Here is a 20,541-nt window from a genome sequence, read left to right as displayed (position 1 = left end):
TACTACACTGTTCACAATATTATTGTTGTTGTTGGATGTAAACTACATGGTGAAAAACGCGTCCTCTTCTACTCATGGGTATGAAGAGCCGATTTTCATTGTTATATTTCCTCAGACATTCCGATGAGCCACGCGTGGCCCTCTAACTCGAAATTAACGTTTCATTCATTTGAATTTAACGCTCATTACAATGAATTCGAGGAATTTTGAGAGCTCATTAAATTATGATAAATGGATGTTGAAGAGAGGTTACAGAAAGAAATTCAGATTTTAAACTTTGTGCTAACGTTTTCGTTAATTTCGTGGGAAATGAGAGAATGAATTATGTTTACATCTCGTCATACTATGATTGAAAGAAATCGTTTTTACCCTTGCGTTTCGAAAAGAGCGAAACTTGTAAAATATTACGATAATGTTAAATAACGATTTAGTGTTTTCATGGAATTAATTGGAGAAGATTAATTGAATGCACTTTTTTTCAAAGCAAAGGAAAAATACTGCATTACTACATCAATTCGCATGCGCGTGAACTTCATTTCAAAGGACGAACACATAACACGGCTGAAAATGTGTTTTAGCATACACTTGCACAAAAACATATGTACACTTATACGAGATTTTAGAATGGTCTAGCCTCATGTCTCAAAAGAACATTATGAGTTGATTTATTCATAGGATTAATTACGGTAGTGTTTATTTCTAACTCAACAGCAGCAAGAAGTTAGTGTTAATTTTTCTTTTTCTTTTTATAGGCCATTCTTAGTGATGCTTAACAAATCTTAGGCCTAAGGCAAGTTGACTGACATATTTTGATTGCTGAGATTAGAAGTTTTTCGTATTGTTTATAGATATTCTGTGTCTAAAGAAATTTTCTTCTAAATAGTATACTAATTTCAGAAAAAAAAAAACTATTTTCGGGTCTTTGTCATTTTAAATAATTTATTTGTATTTTTAGCAGTAAAGGGACCTGACTTCTTTGTATATTTTCCTCAAAATTTACCTGATATTTCTTTTTAAGTTCGAAGCCAATTATCGTTCCAATGACCGTCAAAATGTAAAATTTGTATATTAATTTTATGAAAGGTAATTTATATCTACTTTATTATTTAAAAACATAGGAGAAATAGCATTATATTTTCAATCGATTAACAATTATGTGTTCAATACTTCAAATTGGATTATTCAATTTCAGACCCGGCATGTCTAGGTTATTAGGTCGCTCGTCTCTGTAATCTGAGGGTCGCAGGTTCGAATTCCCTTCACACCAAACAAACTCTCCCTCTGAGTCGTGAAAGCGTTATACGTGATGTTCAATCTCACTATTCTTTGGTGAGAGAATAGCTCAAAGTTCGCGGTTGGTAGTAGCGAGTATCCGCCTTCTTTCCACTGTGAAATTAGAGACTACTAGCGCTAATAGCACTCGTGTAGCTTTGCCGAAATTGAAAACAAATAAATATCGTTCCTGTTTTTCTCTGTAATGACATACAACTCTATTGGAATAGTGCTTGTTAATAAGTACATTTGTGAGCTATGATGCAAGAAATGAGAATGTCAGAATAAACCTTATGATATAAGAAATGACAACAATCAGGTAAATCTAGTTTGGTAATGTTAATTTTTGTGTAATAACGTTATCGTTCAGATTAAACTACAGACACAAAACGTGCCTTGGTTTCTTAAAGTATACGAGACAAAGACCCGTTCCACGTGAAGCGAGCTCAGTGTCGAAAGAAGGCAGTTACCTTTATTTACAGGTAAAGAAGTTGTTATTTTTTAAACTTTGATGTTTTAAAATTATCGCGTAAAGCGACGGTGGTATAGTGGTTAGCATAGCTGCCTTCCAAGCAGTTGACCTGGGTTCGATTCCCGGCCGTCGCATCGTTTACTTTTGGTTGTGTGAAGGTACTTATTTTATCTCGATATAATCTTCGTATACCCTGACTTCACTCCATCACGTTACTCGATCATTCACTTCTTTGCGCGGGTTATCAAACTTTAACTTCCAAATGGTTTTTAATTTAATATTGTTTACCTGGCATCGAACAAGAAGGTCGAAATTATTGATTGGAAAAACTACAATAAACACATTCTTCAATTAACACAGATTACTTTCTTGACGAAACTTATCTAATAATATGGGTAGGTGCATTTCCATTTCCAAGTGTGTTGAAAGGTGTAGTAATTACTATCGGAAATGTTGCTCACACGTATAATTATAAATGTGAGCTGTCTTAATCATCGAAAATCGCATCTCATTTTACTCACTAATCAATCTCGTAGAAGTTGGTGACAGCTTCGAATGTTCGTGATTGAAATAAATGTAAAGAATAAACGTATGGTTCTGAGAAATTATGCGAGAATTCAAAAACAATTACATTACCATCGGTAAACTACAGTTCCTCTGCCATTTCCTGGGGCGAGGAGATATTTCTCGGAATACCGCGGTTCGATAAGCGAGCTGTAATAGGACAAAAATAAGTGGAATTTGATCATCAATTCGTCACGAACGACGAATGTCAAGTTGTTAAATACGATAATTAAGTGACATTTTAATTAAACCAAATATGTGATATATCGTTTGTCAAATTAAATTATAATATTATATTTAATCTCTTTCCCCAGTTTGTTAGCGTTACCTCGTTTTTACTAACATTCCTTATTTATTTCTACAAATTCGACACATCGCAAATGGTCTAAGTAAAACAAAAATACCCTTGAATCTACACGTTTTTGTAGACAGTATAAATTCAAAAATCGTTCAGAGATTTTCCCTTTATAAAGACAGATCCAAATCCATCATTTCTATTACTCGCTGGGGAAGAGTGTGGTTTCATAAACTATTTCATGTGTTGTGCAACAGGTAAAACACACCAGCAACTGTCGTTTTATAATGATAACTCACTATCGAACACAGATACAATTCCTTACAGAATACGTATATGTGAGTGGAGGAAATAAAACTAAGAAATCTTACTTTTTAGTTCACCCAACGAAAAGGATAATTCTCAATTAAAATGTTCCTTTGACCAATGTAATAAGTAAGAAATATATATGCGAGACAGAGATAGAAATGAAAAGTTTGCCAACACGTGAGCGAAACATAAAAGAACTACTTTACTTTTGTTTTTTTGTGCATTTTTTCTGGTCCTTCTGCTGTGCATAATATCAAACGTTTGCGTGAATGAAAATATGTAGCGACAGTAAATTCGTTATTTATTTAAGATTCTCACGAAATCCACCACTTAGACTACGTGCACAGTTTCTTCAGGGAAATTATTCACTAAGAAAACGTCAACGGTTCTCTGTTGTTTTAAAGCGAAAATATTCTTTAAACCACTTCATGAGATACGATGCAGATCTTCCATCTTAAGTTCCACAACGTTCTCAAGCGTCTCAGTAAAATGTGTCTTACTTACTGAGATGCAATTTCAGGTGTATCAAGGTTACACAATCTTTACACTTTCTCTTTACCTGATTAAATAGTACGAAAGAAATCGCAAAGCGTTTTCCACAAAATTACTGAATGGGTTTTCGTAAATATACGAGTTAGGTACTACTACACTGTTCACAATATTATTGTTGTTGTTGGATGTAAACTACATGGTGAGAAACGCGTCCTCTTCTACTCATGGGTATGAAGAGCCGATTTTCATTGTTATATTTCCTCAGACATTCCGATGAGCCACGCGTGGCCCACTCTAACTCGAAATTAACGTTTCATTCATTTGAATTTAACGCTCATTACAATGAATTCGAGAAATTTTGAGAGCTCATTAAATTATGATAAATGGATGTTGAAGAGAGGTTACAGAAAGAAATTCAGATTTTAAACTTTGTGCTAACGTTTTCGTTAATTTCGTGGGAAATGAGAGAATGAATAATGTTTACATCTCGTCATACTATGATTGAAAGAAATCGTTTTTACCCTTGCGTTTCGAAAAGAGCGAAACTTGTAAAATATTACGATAATGTTAAATAACGATTTAGTGTTTTCATGGAATTAATTGAGAAGATTAATTGAATGCACTTTTTTTCAAAGCAAAGGAAAAATACTGCATTACTACATCAATTCGCATGCGCGTGAACTTCATTTCAAAGGACGAACACATAACACGGCTGAAAATGTGTTTTAGCATGCACTTGCACAAAAACATATGTACACTTATACGAGATTTTAGAATGGTCTAGCCTCATGTCTCAAAAGAACATTATGAGTTGATTTATTCATAGGATTAATTACGGTAGTGTTTATTTCTAACTCAACAGCAGCAAGAAGTTAGTGTTAATTTTTTTTTTTTCTTTTATAGGCCATTCTTAGTGATGCTTAACAAATCTTAGGCCTAAGGCAAGTTGACTGACATATTTTGATTGCTGAGATTAGAAGTTTTTCGTATTGTTTATAGATATTCTGTGTCTAAAGAAATTTTCTTCTAAATAGTATACTAATTTCAGAAAAAAAAACTATTTTGCGGGTCTTTGTCATTTTAAATAATTTATTTGTATTTTTAGCAGTAAAGGGACCTGACTTCTTTGTATATTTTCCTCAAAATTTACCTGATATTTCTTTTAAGTTCGAAGCCAATTATCGTTCCAATGACCGTCAAAATGTAAAATTTGTATATTAATTTTATGAAAGGTAATTTATATCTACTTTATTATTTAAAAACATAGGAGAAATAGCATTATATTTTCAATCGATTAACAATTATGTGTTCAATACTTCAAATTGGATTATTCAATTTCAGACCCGGCATGTCTAGGTTATTAGGTCGCTCGTCTCGTAATCTGAGGGTCGCAGGTTCGAATTCCCTTCACACCAAACAAACTCTCCCTCTGAGTCGTGAAAGCGTTATACGTGATGTTCAATCTCACTATTCTTTGGTGAGAGAATAGCTCAAAGTTCGCGGTTGGTAGTAGCGAGTATCCGCCTTCTTTCCACTGTGAAATTAGAGACTACTAGCGCTAATAGCACTCGTGTAGCTTTGCCGAAATTGAAAACAAATAAATATCGTTCCTGTTTTTCTCTGTAATGACATACAACTCTATTGGAATAGTGCTTGTTAATAAGTACATTTGTGAGCTATGATGCAAGAAATGAGAATGTCAGAATAAACCTTATGATATAAGAAATGACAACAATCAGGTAAATCTAGTTTGGTAATGTTAATTTTGTGTAATAACGTTATCGTTCAGATTAAACTACAGACACAAAACGTGCCTTGGTTTCTTAAAGTATACGAGACAAAGACCCGTTCCACGTGAAGCGAGCTCAGTGTCGAAAGAAGGCAGTTACCTTTATTTACAGGTAAAGAAGTTGTTATTTTTAAAACTTTGATGTTTTAAAATTATCGCGTAAAGCGACGGTGGTATAGTGGTTAGCATAGCTGCCTTCCAAGCAGTTGACCTGGGTTCGATTCCCGGCCGTCGCATCGTTTACTTTTGGTTGTGTGAAGGTACTTATTTTATCTCGATATAATCTTCGTATACCCTGACTTCACTCCATCACGTTACTCGATCATTCACTTCTTTGCGCGGGTTATCAAACTTTAACTTCCAAATGGTTTTAATTTAATATTGTTTACCTGGCATCGAACAAGAAGGTCGAAATTATTGATTGGAAAACTACAATAAACACATTCTTCAATTAACACAGATTACTTTCTTGACGAAACTTATCTAATAATATGGGTAGGTGCATTTCCATTTCCAAGTGTGTTGAAAGGTGTAGTAATTACTATCGGAAATGTTGCTCACACGTATAATTATAAATGTGAGCTGTCTTAATCATCGAAAATCGCATCTCATTTTACTCACTAATCAATCTCGTAGAAGTTGGTGACAGCTTCGAATGTTCGTGATTGAAATAAATGTAAAGAATAAACGTATGGTTCTGAGAAATTATGCGAGAATTCAAAACAATTACATTACCATCGGTAAACTACAGTTCCTCTGCCATTTCCTGGGGCGAGGAGATATTTCTCGGAATACCGCGGTTCGATAAGCGAGCTGTAATAGGACAAAAATAAGTGGAATTTGATCATCAATTCGTCACGAACGACGAATGTCAAGTTGTTAAATACGATAATTAAGTGACATTTTAATTAAACCAAATATGTGATATATCGTTTGTCAAATTAAATTATAATATTATATTTAATCTCTTTCCCCAGTTTGTTAGCGTTACCTCGTTTTACTAACATTCCTTATTTATTTCTACAAATTCGACACATCGCAAATGGTCTAAGTAAAACAAAAATACCCTTGAATCTACACGTTTTGTAGACAGTATAAATTCAAAAATCGTTCAGAGATTTTCCCTTTATAAAGACAGATCCAAATCCATCATTTCTATTACTCGCTGGGGAAGAGTGTGGTTTCATAAACTATTTCATGTGTTGTGCAACAGGTAAAACACACCAGCAACTGTCGTTTTATAATGATAACTCACTATCGAACACAGATACAATTCCTTACAGAATACGTATATGTGAGTGGAGGAAATAAAACTAAGAAATCTTACTTTTTAGTTCACCCAACGAAAAGGATAATTCTCAATTAAAATGTTCCTTTGACCAATGTAATAAGTAAGAAATATATATGCGAGACAGAGATAGAAATGAAAAGTTTGCCAACACGTGAGCGAAACATAAAAGAACTACTTTACTTTTGTTTTTTTGTGCATTTTTCTGGTCCTTCTGCTGTGCATAATATCAAACGTTTGCGTGAATGAAAATATGTAGCGACAGTAAATTCGTTATTTATTTAAGATTCTCACGAAATCCACCACTTAGACTACGTGCACAGTTTCTTCAGGGAAATTATTCACTAAGAAAACGTCAACGGTTCTCTGTTGTTTTAAAGCGAAAATATTCTTTAAACCACTTCATGAGATACGATGCAGATCTTCCATCTTAAGTTCCACAACGTTCTCAAGCGTCTCAGTAAAATGTGTCTTACTTACTGAGATGCAATTTCAGGTGTATCAAGGTTACACAATCTTTACACTTTCTCTCTTTACCTGATTAAATAGTACGAAAGAAATCGCAAAGCGTTTTCCACAAAATTACTGAATGGGTTTTCGTAAATATACGAGTTAGGTACTACTACACTGTTCACAATATTATTGTTGTTGTTGGATGTAAACTACATGGTGAGAAACGCGTCCTCTTCTACTCATGGGTATGAAGAGCCGATTTTCATTGTTATATTTCCTCAGACATTCCGATGAGCCACGCGTGGCCCACTCTAACTCGAAATTAACGTTTCATTCATTTGAATTTAACGCTCATTACAATGAATTCGAGAAATTTTGAGAGCTCATTAAATTATGATAAATGGATGTTGAAGAGAGGTTACAGAAAGAAATTCAGATTTTAAACTTTGTGCTAACGTTTTCGTTAATTTCGTGGGAAATGAGAGAATGAATAATGTTTACATCTCGTCATACTATGATTGAAAGAAATCGTTTTACCCTTGCGTTTCGAAAAGAGCGAAACTTGTAAAATATTACGATAATGTTAAATAACGATTTAGTGTTTTCATGGAATTAATTGAGAAGATTAATTGAATGCACTTTTTTTCAAAGCAAAGGAAAAATACTGCATTACAACATCAATTCGCATGCGCGTGAACTTCATTTCAAAGGACGAACACATAACACGGCTGAAAATGTGTTTTAGCATGCACTTGCACAAAAACATATGTACACTTATACGAGATTTTAGAATGGTCTAGCCTCATGTCTCAAAAGAACATTATGAGTTGATTTATTCATAGGATTAATTACGGTAGTGTTTATTTCTAACTCAACAGCAGCAAGAAGTTAGTGTTAATTTTTTTTTTTTCTTTTATAGGCCATTCTTAGTGATGCTTAACAAATCTTAGGCCTAAGGCAAGTTGACTGACATATTTTGATTGCTGAGATTAGAAGTTTTTCGTATTGTTTATAGATATTCTGTGTCTAAAGAAATTTTCTTCTAAATAGTATACTAATTTCAGAAAAAAAAACTATTTTGCGGGTCTTTGTCATTTTAAATAATTTATTTGTATTTTTAGCAGTAAAGGGACCTGACTTCTTTGTATATTTTCCTCAAAATTTACCTGATATTTCTTTTAAGTTCGAAGCCAATTATCGTTCCAATGACCGTCAAAATGTAAAATTTGTATATTAATTTTATGAAAGGTAATTTATATCTACTTTATTATTTAAAAACATAGGAGAAATAGCATTATATTTTCAATCGATTAACAATTATGTGTTCAATACTTCAAATTGGATTATTCAATTTCAGACCCGGCATGTCTAGGTTATTAGGTCGCTCGTCTCGTAATCTGAGGGTCGCAGGTTCGAATTCCCTTCACACCAAACAAACTCTCCCTCTGAGTCGTGAAAGCGTTATACGTGATGTTCAATCTCACTATTCTTTGGTGAGAGAATAGCTCAAAGTTCGCGGTTGGTAGTAGCGAGTATCCGCCTTCTTTCCACTGTGAAATTAGAGACTACTAGCGCTAATAGCACTCGTGTAGCTTTGCCGAAATTGAAAACAAATAAATATCGTTCCCGTTTTTCTCTGTAATGACATACAACTCTATTGGAATAGTGCTTGTTAATAAGTACATTTGTGAGCTATGATGCAAGAAATGAGAATGTCAGAATAAACCTTATGATATAAGAAATGACAACAATCAGGTAAATCTAGTTTGGTAATGTTAATTTTGTGTAATAACGTTATCGTTCAGATTAAACTACAGACACAAAACGTGCCTTGGTTTCTTAAAGTATACGAGACAAAGACCCGTTCCACGTGAAGCGAGCTCAGTGTCGAAAGAAGGCAGTTACCTTTATTTACAGGTAAAGAAGTTGTTATTTTTTAAAACTTTGATGTTTTAAAATTATCGCGTAAAGCGACGGTGGTATAGTGGTTAGCATAGCTGCCTTCCAAGCAGTTGACCTGGGTTCGATTCCCGGCCGTCGCATCGTTTACTTTTGGTTGTGTGAAGGTACTTATTTTATCTCGATATAATCTTCGTATACCCTGACTTCACTCCATCACGTTACTCGATCATTCACTTCTTTGCGCGGGTTATCAAACTTTAACTTCCAAATGGTTTTAATTTAATATTGTTTACCTGGCATCGAACAAGAAGGTCGAAATTATTGATTGGAAAACTACAATAAACACATTCTTCAATTAACACAGATTACTTTCTTGACGAAACTTATCTAATAATATGGGTAGGTGCATTTCCATTTCCAAGTGTGTTGAAAGGTGTAGTAATTACTATCGGAAATGTTGCTCACACGTATAATTATAAATGTGAGCTGTCTTAATCATCGAAAATCGCATCTCATTTTACTCACTAATCAATCTCGTAGAAGTTGGTGACAGCTTCGAATGTTCGTGATTGAAATAAATGTAAAGAATAAACGTATGGTTCTGAGAAATTATGCGAGAATTCAAAACAATTACATTACCATCGGTAAACTACAGTTCCTCTGCCATTTCCTGGGGCGAGGAGATATTTCTCGGAATACCGCGGTTCGATAAGCGAGCTGTAATAGGACAAAAATAAGTGGAATTTGATCATCAATTCGTCACGAACGACGAATGTCAAGTTGTTAAATACGATAATTAAGTGACATTTTAATTAAACCAAATATGTGATATATCGTTTGTCAAATTAAATTATAATATTATATTTAATCTCTTTCCCCAGTTTGTTAGCGTTACCTCGTTTTACTAACATTCCTTATTTATTTCTACAAATTCGACACATCGCAAATGGTCTAAGTAAAACAAAAATACCCTTGAATCTACACGTTTTGTAGACAGTATAAATTCAAAAATCGTTCAGAGATTTTCCCTTTATAAAGACAGATCCAAATCCATCATTTCTATTACTCGCTGGGGAAGAGTGTGGTTTCATAAACTATTTCATGTGTTGTGCAACAGGTAAAACACACCAGCAACTGTCGTTTTATAATGATAACTCACTATCGAACACAGATACAATTCCTTACAGAATACGTATATGTGAGTGGAGGAAATAAAACTAAGAAATCTTACTTTTTTAGTTCACCCAACGAAAAGGATAATTCTCAATTAAAATGTTCCTTTGACCAATGTAATAAGTAAGAAATATATATGCGAGACAGAGATAGAAATGAAAAGTTTGCCAACACGTGAGCGAAACATAAAAGAACTACTTTACTTTTGTTTTTTTGTGCATTTTTCTGGTCCTTCTGCTGTGCATAATATCAAACGTTTGCGTGAATGAAAATATGTAGCGACAGTAAATTCGTTATTTATTTAAGATTCTCACGAAATCCACCACTTAGACTACGTGCACAGTTTCTTCAGGGAAATTATTCACTAAGAAAACGTCAACGGTTCTCTGTTGTTTTAAAGCGAAAATATTCTTTAAACCACTTCATGAGATACGATGCAGATCTTCCATCTTAAGTTCCACAACGTTCTCAAGCGTCTCAGTAAAATGTGTCTTACTTACTGAGATGCAATTTCAGGTGTATCAAGGTTACACAATCTTTACACTTTCTCTCTTTACCTGATTAAATAGTACGAAAGAAATCGCAAAGCGTTTTCCACAAAATTACTGAATGGGTTTTCGTAAATATACGAGTTAGGTACTACTACACTGTTCACAATATTATTGTTGTTGTTGGATGTAAACTACATGGTGAGAAACGCGTCCTCTTCTACTCATGGGTATGAAGAGCCGATTTTCATTGTTATATTTCCTCAGACATTCCGATGAGCCACGCGTGGCCCACTCTAACTCGAAATTAACGTTTCATTCATTTGAATTTAACGCTCATTACAATGAATTCGAGAAATTTTGAGAGCTCATTAAATTATGATAAATGGATGTTGAAGAGAGGTTACAGAAAGAAATTCAGATTTTTAAACTTTGTGCTAACGTTTTTCGTTAATTTCGTGGGAAATGAGAGAATGAATAATGTTTACATCTCGTCATACTATGATTGAAAGAAATCGTTTTTTACCCTTGCGTTTCGAAAAGAGCGAAACTTGTAAAATATTACGATAATGTTAAATAACGATTTAGTGTTTTCATGGAATTAATTGAGAAGATTAATTGAATGCACTTTTTTTCAAAGCAAAGGAAAAATACTGCATTACTACATCAATTCGCATGCGCGTGAACTTCATTTCAAAGGACGAACACATAACACGGCTGAAAATGTGTTTTAGCATACACTTGCACAAAAACATATGTACACTTATACGAGATTTTAGAATGGTCTAGCCTCATGTCTCAAAAGAACATTATGAGTTGATTTATTCATAGGATTAATTACGGTAGTGTTTATTTCTAACTCAACAGCAGCAAGAAGTTAGTGTTAATTTTTTTTTTTTTCTTTTATAGGCCATTCTTAGTGATGCTTAACAAATCTTAGGCCTAAGGCAAGTTGACTGACATATTTTGATTGCTGAGATTAGAAGTTTTTCGTATTGTTTATAGATATTCTGTGTCTAAAGAAATTTTCTTCTAAATAGTATACTAATTTCAGAAAAAAAAAACTATTTTGCGGGTCTTTGTCATTTTAAATAATTTATTTGTATTTTTAGCAGTAAAGGGACCTGACTTCTTTGTATATTTTCCTCAAAATTTACCTGATATTTCTTTTTAAGTTCGAAGCCAATTATCGTTCCAATGACCGTCAAAATGTAAAATTTGTATATTAATTTTATGAAAGGTAATTTATATCTACTTTATTATTTAAAAACATAGGAGAAATAGCATTATATTTTCAATCGATTAACAATTATGTGTTCAATACTTCAAATTGGATTATTCAATTTCAGACCCGGCATGTCTAGGTTATTAGGTCGCTCGTCTCGTAATCTGAGGGTCGCAGGTTCGAATTCCCTTCACACCAAACAAACTCTCCCTCTGAGTCGTGAAAGCGTTATACGTGATGTTCAATCTCACTATTCTTTGGTGAGAGAATAGCTCAAAGTTCGCGGTTGGTAGTAGCGAGTATCCGCCTTCTTTCCACTGTGAAATTAGAGACTACTAGCGCTAATAGCACTCGTGTAGCTTTGCCGAAATTGAAAACAAATAAATATCGTTCCCGTTTTTCTCTGTAATGACATACAACTCTATTGGAATAGTGCTTGTTAATAAGTACATTTGTGAGCTATGATGCAAGAAATGAGAATGTCAGAATAAACCTTATGATATAAGAAATGACAACAATCAGGTAAATCTAGTTTGGTAATGTTAATTTTGTGTAATAACGTTATCGTTCAGATTAAACTACAGACACAAAACGTGCCTTGGTTTCTTAAAGTATACGAGACAAAGACCCGTTCCACGTGAAGCGAGCTCAGTGTCGAAAGAAGGCAGTTACCTTTATTTACAGGTAAAGAAGTTGTTATTTTTTAAAACTTTGATGTTTTAAAATTATCGCGTAAAGCGACGGTGGTATAGTGGTTAGCATAGCTGCCTTCCAAGCAGTTGACCTGGGTTCGATTCCCGGCCGTCGCATCGTTTACTTTTGGTTGTGTGAAGGTACTTATTTTATCTCGATATAATCTTCGTATACCCTGACTTCACTCCATCACGTTACTCGATCATTCACTTCTTTGCGCGGGTTATCAAACTTTTAACTTCCAAATGGTTTTTAATTTAATATTGTTTACCTGGCATCGAACAAGAAGGTCGAAATTATTGATTGGAAAAACTACAATAAACACATTCTTCAATTAACACAGATTACTTTCTTGACGAAACTTATCTAATAATATGGGTAGGTGCATTTCCATTTCCAAGTGTGTTGAAAGGTGTAGTAATTACTATCGGAAATGTTGCTCACACGTATAATTATAAATGTGAGCTGTCTTAATCATCGAAAATCGCATCTCATTTTACTCACTAATCAATCTCGTAGAAGTTGGTGACAGCTTCGAATGTTCGTGATTGAAATAAATGTAAAGAATAAACGTATGGTTCTGAGAAATTATGCGAGAATTCAAAACAATTACATTACCATCGGTAAACTACAGTTCCTCTGCCATTTCCTGGGGCGAGGAGATATTTCTCGGAATACCGCGGTTCGATAAGCGAGCTGTAATAGGACAAAAATAAGTGGAATTTGGATCATCAATTCGTCACGAACGACGAATGTCAAGTTGTTAAATACGATAATTAAGTGACATTTTAATTAAACCAAATATGTGATATATCGTTTGTCAAATTAAATTATAATATTATATTTAATCTCTTTCCCCAGTTTGTTAGCGTTACCTCGTTTTACTAACATTCCTTATTTATTTCTACAAATTCGACACATCGCAAATGGTCTAAGTAAAACAAAAATACCCTTGAATCTACACGTTTTTGTAGACAGTATAAATTCAAAAATCGTTCAGAGATTTTCCCTTTATAAAGACAGATCCAAATCCATCATTTCTATTACTCGCTGGGGAAGAGTGTGGTTTCATAAACTATTTCATGTGTTGTGCAACAGGTAAAACACACCAGCAACTGTCGTTTTATAATGATAACTCACTATCGAACACAGATACAATTCCTTACAGAATACGTATATGTGAGTGGAGGAAATAAAACTAAGAAATCTTACTTTTTTAGTTCACCCAACGAAAAGGATAATTCTCAATTAAAATGTTCCTTTGACCAATGTAATAAGTAAGAAATATATATGCGAGACAGAGATAGAAATGAAAAGTTTGCCAACACGTGAGCGAAACATAAAAGAACTACTTTACTTTTGTTTTTTTGTGCATTTTTTCTGGTCCTTCTGCTGTGCATAATATCAAACGTTTGCGTGAATGAAAATATGTAGCGACAGTAAATTCGTTATTTATTTAAGATTCTCACGAAATCCACCACTTAGACTACGTGCACAGTTTCTTCAGGGAAATTATTCACTAAGAAAACGTCAACGGTTCTCTGTTGTTTTAAAGCGAAAATATTCTTTAAACCACTTCATGAGATACGATGCAGATCTTCCATCTTAAGTTCCACAACGTTCTCAAGCGTCTCAGTAAAATGTGTCTTACTTACTGAGATGCAATTTCAGGTGTATCAAGGTTACACAATCTTTACACTTTCTCTCTTTACCTGATTAAATAGTACGAAAGAAATCGCAAAGCGTTTTCCACAAAATTACTGAATGGGTTTTCGTAAATATACGAGTTAGGTACTACTACACTGTTCACAATATTATTGTTGTTGTTGGATGTAAACTACATGGTGAGAAACGCGTCCTCTTCTACTCATGGGTATGAAGAGCCGATTTTCATTGTTATATTTCCTCAGACATTCCGATGAGCCACGCGTGGCCCACTCTAACTCGAAATTAACGTTTCATTCATTTGAATTTAACGCTCATTACAATGAATTCGAGAAATTTTGAGAGCTCATTAAATTATGATAAATGGATGTTGAAGAGAGGTTACAGAAAGAAATTCAGATTTTAAACTTTGTGCTAACGTTTTCGTTAATTTCGTGGGAAATGAGAGAATGAATAATGTTTACATCTCGTCATACTATGATTGAAAGAAATCGTTTTACCCTTGCGTTTCGAAAAGAGCGAAACTTGTAAAATATTACGATAATGTTAAATAACGATTTAGTGTTTTCATGGAATTAATTGAGAAGATTAATTGAATGCACTTTTTTTCAAAGCAAAGGAAAAATACTGCATTACTACATCAATTCGCATGCGCGTGAACTTCATTTCAAAGGACGAACACATAACACGGCTGAAAATGTGTTTTAGCATACACTTGCACAAAACATATGTACACTTATACGAGATTTTAGAATGGTCTAGCCTCATGTCTCAAAAGAACATTATGAGTTGATTTATTCATAGGATTAATTACGGTAGTGTTTATTTCTAACTCAACAGCAGCAAGAAGTTAGTGTTAATTTTTTTTTTTTCTTTTATAGGCCATTCTTAGTGATGCTTAACAAATCTTAGGCCTAAGGCAAGTTGACTGACATATTTTGATTGCTGAGATTAGAAGTTTTTCGTATTGTTTATAGATATTCTGTGTCTAAAGAAATTTTCTTCTAAATAGTATACTAATTTCAGAAAAAAAAACTATTTTGCGGGTCTTTGTCATTTTAAATAATTTATTTGTATTTTTAGCAGTAAAGGGACCTGACTTCTTTGTATATTTTCCTCAAAATTTACCTGATATTTCTTTTAAGTTCGAAGCCAATTATCGTTCCAATGACCGTCAAAATGTAAAATTTGTATATTAATTTTATGAAAGGTAATTTATATCTACTTTATTATTTAAAAACATAGGAGAAATAGCATTATATTTTCAATCGATTAACAATTATGTGTTCAATACTTCAAATTGGATTATTCAATTTCAGACCCGGCATGTCTAGGTTATTAGGTCGCTCGTCTCGTAATCTGAGGGTCGCAGGTTCGAATTCCCTTCACACCAAACAAACTCTCCCTCTGAGTCGTGAAAGCGTTATACGTGATGTTCAATCTCACTATTCTTTGGTGAGAGAATAGCTCAAAGTTCGCGGTTGGTAGTAGCGAGTATCCGCCTTCTTTCCACTGTGAAATTAGAGACTACTAGCGCTAATAGCACTCGTGTAGCTTTGCCGAAATTGAAAACAAATAAATATCGTTCCCGTTTTTCTCTGTAATGACATACAACTCTATTGGAATAGTGCTTGTTAATAAGTACATTTGTGAGCTATGATGCAAGAAATGAGAATGTCAGAATAAACCTTATGATATAAGAAATGACAACAATCAGGTAAATCTAGTTTGGTAATGTTAATTTTGTGTAATAACGTTATCGTTCAGATTAAACTACAGACACAAAACGTGCCTTGGTTTCTTAAAGTATACGAGACAAAGACCCGTTCCACGTGAAGCGAGCTCAGTGTCGAAAGAAGGCAGTTACCTTTATTTACAGGTAAAGAAGTTGTTATTTTTAAAACTTTAATGTTTTAAAATTATCGCGTAAAGCGACGGTGGTATAGTGGTTAGCATAGCTGCCTTCCAAGCAGTTGACCTGGGTTCGATTCCCGGCCGTCGCATCGTTTACTTTTGGTTGTGTGAAGGTACTTATTTTATCTCGATATAATCTTCGTATACCCTGACTTCACTCCATCACGTTACTCGATCATTCACTTCTTTGCGCGGGTTATCAAACTTTTAACTTCCAAATGGTTTTTAATTTAATATTGTTTACCTGGCATCGAACAAGAAGGTCGAAATTATTGATTGGAAAAACTACAATAAACACATTCTTCAATTAACACAGATTACTTTCTTGACGAAACTTATCTAATAATATGGGTAGGTGCATTTCCATTTCCAAGTGTGTTGAAAGGTGTAGTAATTACTATCGGAAATGTTGCTCACACGTATAATTATAAATGTGAGCTGTCTTAATCATCGAAAATCGCATCTCATTTTACTCACTAATCAATCTCGTAGAAGTTGGTGACAGCTTCGAATGTTCGTGATTGAAATAAATGTAAAGAATAAACGTATGGTTCTGAGAAATTATGCGAGAATTCAAAACAATTACATTACCATCGGTAAACTACAGTTCCTCTGCCATTTCCTGGGGCGAGGAGATATTTCTCGGAATACCGCGGTTCGATAAGCGAGCTGTAATAGGACAAAAATAAGTGGAATTTGGATCATCAATTCGTCACGAACGACGAATGTCAAGTTGTTAAATACGATAATTAAGTGACATTTTAATTAAACCAAATATGTGATATATCGTTTGTCAAATTAAATTATAATATTATATTTAATCTCTTTCCCCAGTTTGTTAGCGTTACCTCGTTTTACTAACATTCCTTATTTATTTCTACAAATTCGACACATCGCAAATGGTCTAAGTAAAACAAAAATACCCTTGAATCTACACGTTTTTGTAGACAGTATAAATTCAAAAATCGTTCAGAGATTTTCCCTTTATAAAGACAGATCCAAATCCATCATTTCTATTACTCGCTGGGGAAGAGTGTGGTTTCATAAACTATTTCATGTGTTGTGCAACAGGTAAAACACACCAGCAACTGTCGTTTTATAATGATAACTCACTATCGAACACAGATACAATTCCTTACAGAATACGTATATGTGAGTGGAGGAAATAAAACTAAGAAATCTTACTTTTTTAGTTCACCCAACGAAAAGGATAATTCTCAATTAAAATGTTCCTTTGACCAATGTAATAAGTAAGAAATATATATGCGAGACAGAGATAGAAATGAAAAGTTTGCCAACACGTGAGCGAAACATAAAAGAACTACTTTACTTTTGTTTTTTTGTGCATTTTTTCTGGTCCTTCTGCTGTGCATAATATCAAACGTTTGCGTGAATGAAAATATGTAGCGACAGTAAATTCGTTATTTATTTAAGATTCTCACGAAATCCACCACTTAGACTACGTGCACAGTTTCTTCAGGGAAATTATTCACTAAGAAAACGTCAACGGTTCTCTGTTGTTTTAAAGCGAAAATATTCTTTAAACCACTTCATGAGATACGATGCAGATCTTCCATCTTAAGTTCCACAACGTTCTCAAGCGTCTCAGTAAAATGTGTCTTACTTACTGAGATGCAATTTCAGGTGTATCAAGGTTACACAATCTTTACACTTTCTCTCTTTTACCTGATTAAATAGTACGAAAGAAATCGCAAAGCGTTTTCCACAAAATTACTGAATGGGTTTTCGTAAATATACGAGTTAGGTACTACTACACTGTTCACAATATTATTGTTGTTGTTGGATGTAAACTACATGGTGAGAAACGCGTCCTCTTCTACTCATGGGTATGAAGAGCCGATTTTCATTGTTATATTTCCTCAGACATTCCGATGAGCCACGCGTGGCCCACTCTAACTCGAAATTAACGTTTCATTCATTTGAATTTAACGCTCATTACAATGAATTCGAGAAATTTTGAGAGCTCATTAAATTATGATAAATGGATGTTGAAGAGAGGTTACAGAAAGAAATTCAGATTTTAAACTTTGTGCTAACGTTTTCGTTAATTTCGTGGGAAATGAGAGAATGAATAATGTTTACATCTCGTCATACTATGATTGAAAGAAATCGTTTTTTACCCTTGCGTTTCGAAAAGAGCGAAACTTGTAAAATATTACGATAATGTTAAATAACGATTTAGTGTTTTCATGGAATTAATTGAGAAGATTAATTGAATGCACTTTTTTTCAAAGCAAAGGAAAAATACTGCATTACTACATCAATTCGCATGCGCGTGAACTTCATTTCAAAGGACGAACACATAACACGGCTGAAAATGTGTTTTAGCATACACTTGCACAAAAACATATGTACACTTATACGAGATTTTAGAATGGTCTAGCCTCATGTCTCAAAAGAACATTATGAGTTGATTTATTCATAGGATTAATTACGGTAGTGTTTATTTCTAACTCAACAGCAGCAAGAAGTTAGTGTTAATTTTTCTTTTTTTCTTTTATAGGCCATTCTTAGTGATGCTTAACAAATCTTAGGCCTAAGGCAAGTTGACTGACATATTTTGATTGCTGAGATTAGAAGTTTTTCGTATTGTTTATAGATATTCTGTGTCTAAAGAAATTTTCTTCTAAATAGTATACTAATTTCAGAAAAAAAAACTATTTTGCGGGTCTTTGTCATTTTAAATAATTTATTTGTATTTTTAGCAGTAAAGGGACCTGACTTCTTTGTATATTTTCCTCAAAATTTACCTGATATTTCTTTTAAGTTCGAAGCCAATTATCGTTCCAATGACCGTCAAAATGTAAAATTTGTATATTAATTTTATGAAAGGTAATTTATATCTACTTTATTATTTAAAAACATAGGAGAAATAGCATTATATTTTCAATCGATTAACAATTATGTGTTCAATACTTCAAATTGGATTATTCAATTTCAGACCCGGCATGTCTAGGTTATTAGGTCGCTCGTCTCGTAATCTGAGGGTCGCAGGTTCGAATTCCCTTCACACCAAACAAACTCTCCCTCTGGGTCGTGAAAGCGTTATACGTGATGTTCAATCTCACTATTCTTTGGTGAGAGAATAGCTCAAAGTTCGCGGTTGGTAGTAGCGAGTATCCGCCTTCTTTCCACTGTGAAATTAGAGACTACTAGCGCTAATAGCATTCGTGTAGCTTTGCCGAAATTGAAAACAAATAAATATCGTTCCCGTTTTTCTCTGTAATGACATACAACTCTATTGGAATAGTGCTTGTTAATAAGTACATTTGTGAGCTATGATGCAAGAAATGAGAATGTCAGAATAAACCTTATGATATAAGAAATGACAACAATCAGGTAAATCTAGTTTGGTAATGTTAATTTTTGTGTAATAACGTTATCGTTCAGATTAAACTACAGACACAAAACGTGCCTTGGTTTCTTAAAGTATACGAGACAAAGACCCGTTCCACGTGAAGCGAGCTCAGTGTCGAAAGAAGGCAGTTACCTTTATTTACAGGTAAAGAAGTTGTTATTTTTTAAAACTTTGATGTTTTAAAATTATCGCGTAAAGCGACGGTGGTATAGTGGTTAGCATAGCTGCCTTCCAAGCAGTTGACCTGGGTTCGATTCCCGGCCGTCGCATCGTTTACTTTTGGTTGTGTGAAGGTACTTATTTTATCTCGATATAATCTTCGTATACCCTGACTTCACTCCATCACGTTACTCGATCATTCACTTCTTTGCGCGGGTTATCAAACTTTTAACTTCCAAATGGTTTTTAATTTAATATTGTTTACCTGGCATCGAACAAGAAGGTCGAAATTATTGATTGGAAAAACTACAATAAACACATTCTTCAATTAACACAGGTTACTTTCTTGACGAAACTTATCTAATAATATGGGTAGGTGCATTTCCATTTCCAAGTGTGTTGAAAGGTGTAGTAATTACTATCGGAAATGTTGCTCACACGTATAATTATAAATGTGAGCTGTCTTAATCATCGAAAATCGCATCTCATTTTACTCACTAATCAATCTCGTAGAAGTTGGTGACAGCTTCGAATGTTCGTGATTGAAATAAATGTAAAGAATAAACGTATGGTTCTGAGAAATTATGCGAGAATTCAAAAACAATTACATTACCATCGGTAAACTACAGTTCCTCTGCCATTTCCTGGGGCGAGGAGATATTTCTCGGAATACCGCGGTTCGATAAGCGAGCTGTAATAGGACAAAAATAAGTGGAATTTGGATCATCAATTCGTCACGAACGACGAATGTCAAGTTGTTAAATACGATAATTAAGTGACATTTTAATTAAACCAAATATGTGATATATCGTTTGTCAAATTAAATTATAATATTATATTTAATCTCTTTCCCCAGTTTGTTAGCGTTACCTCGTTTTTACTAACATTCCTTATTTATTTCTACAAATTCGACACATCGCAAATGGTCTAAGTAAAACAAAAATACCCTTGAATCTACACGTTTTTGTAGACAGTATAAATTCAAAAATCGTTCAGAGATTTTCCCTTT

At 33.8% G+C, this 20,541-nt stretch overlaps 6 non-coding genes across 6 annotated transcripts; all 6 read left to right on the top strand.

Moving 5' to 3' along the window:
• Positions 1–1,806: 1,806 nt before the first annotated feature.
• On the top strand, positions 1,807–1,878 carry TRNAG-UCC (transfer RNA glycine (anticodon UCC)). The gene has a single exon. It is a non-coding gene; the product is annotated as a tRNA-Gly (tRNA).
• Positions 1,879–5,357: 3,479 nt separating this feature from the next.
• On the top strand, positions 5,358–5,429 carry TRNAG-UCC (transfer RNA glycine (anticodon UCC)). The gene has a single exon. It is a non-coding gene; the product is annotated as a tRNA-Gly (tRNA).
• A 3,475-nt stretch (positions 5,430–8,904) lies between these two features.
• Positions 8,905–8,976, top strand: TRNAG-UCC (transfer RNA glycine (anticodon UCC)). Its single transcript has one exon. It is a non-coding gene; the product is annotated as a tRNA-Gly (tRNA).
• Positions 8,977–12,459: 3,483 nt separating this feature from the next.
• TRNAG-UCC (transfer RNA glycine (anticodon UCC)) lies at positions 12,460–12,531 on the top strand. The gene has a single exon. It is a non-coding gene; the product is annotated as a tRNA-Gly (tRNA).
• Positions 12,532–16,011: 3,480 nt separating this feature from the next.
• TRNAG-UCC (transfer RNA glycine (anticodon UCC)) lies at positions 16,012–16,083 on the top strand. The gene has a single exon. It is a non-coding gene; the product is annotated as a tRNA-Gly (tRNA).
• A 3,487-nt stretch (positions 16,084–19,570) lies between these two features.
• Positions 19,571–19,642, top strand: TRNAG-UCC (transfer RNA glycine (anticodon UCC)). Its single transcript has one exon. It is a non-coding gene; the product is annotated as a tRNA-Gly (tRNA).
• Positions 19,643–20,541: the final 899 nt, after the last annotated feature.

This window comes from Tachypleus tridentatus, chromosome 8, assembly GCF_004210375.1.
Source record: "Tachypleus tridentatus isolate NWPU-2018 chromosome 8, ASM421037v1, whole genome shotgun sequence".
In the NCBI taxonomy this organism is placed as follows: domain Eukaryota; kingdom Metazoa; phylum Arthropoda; class Merostomata; order Xiphosura; family Limulidae; genus Tachypleus; species Tachypleus tridentatus.
The sequence above is the reverse complement of the archived record's forward strand: the minus strand, read 5'-3'. Positions and strand labels throughout refer to the sequence as shown.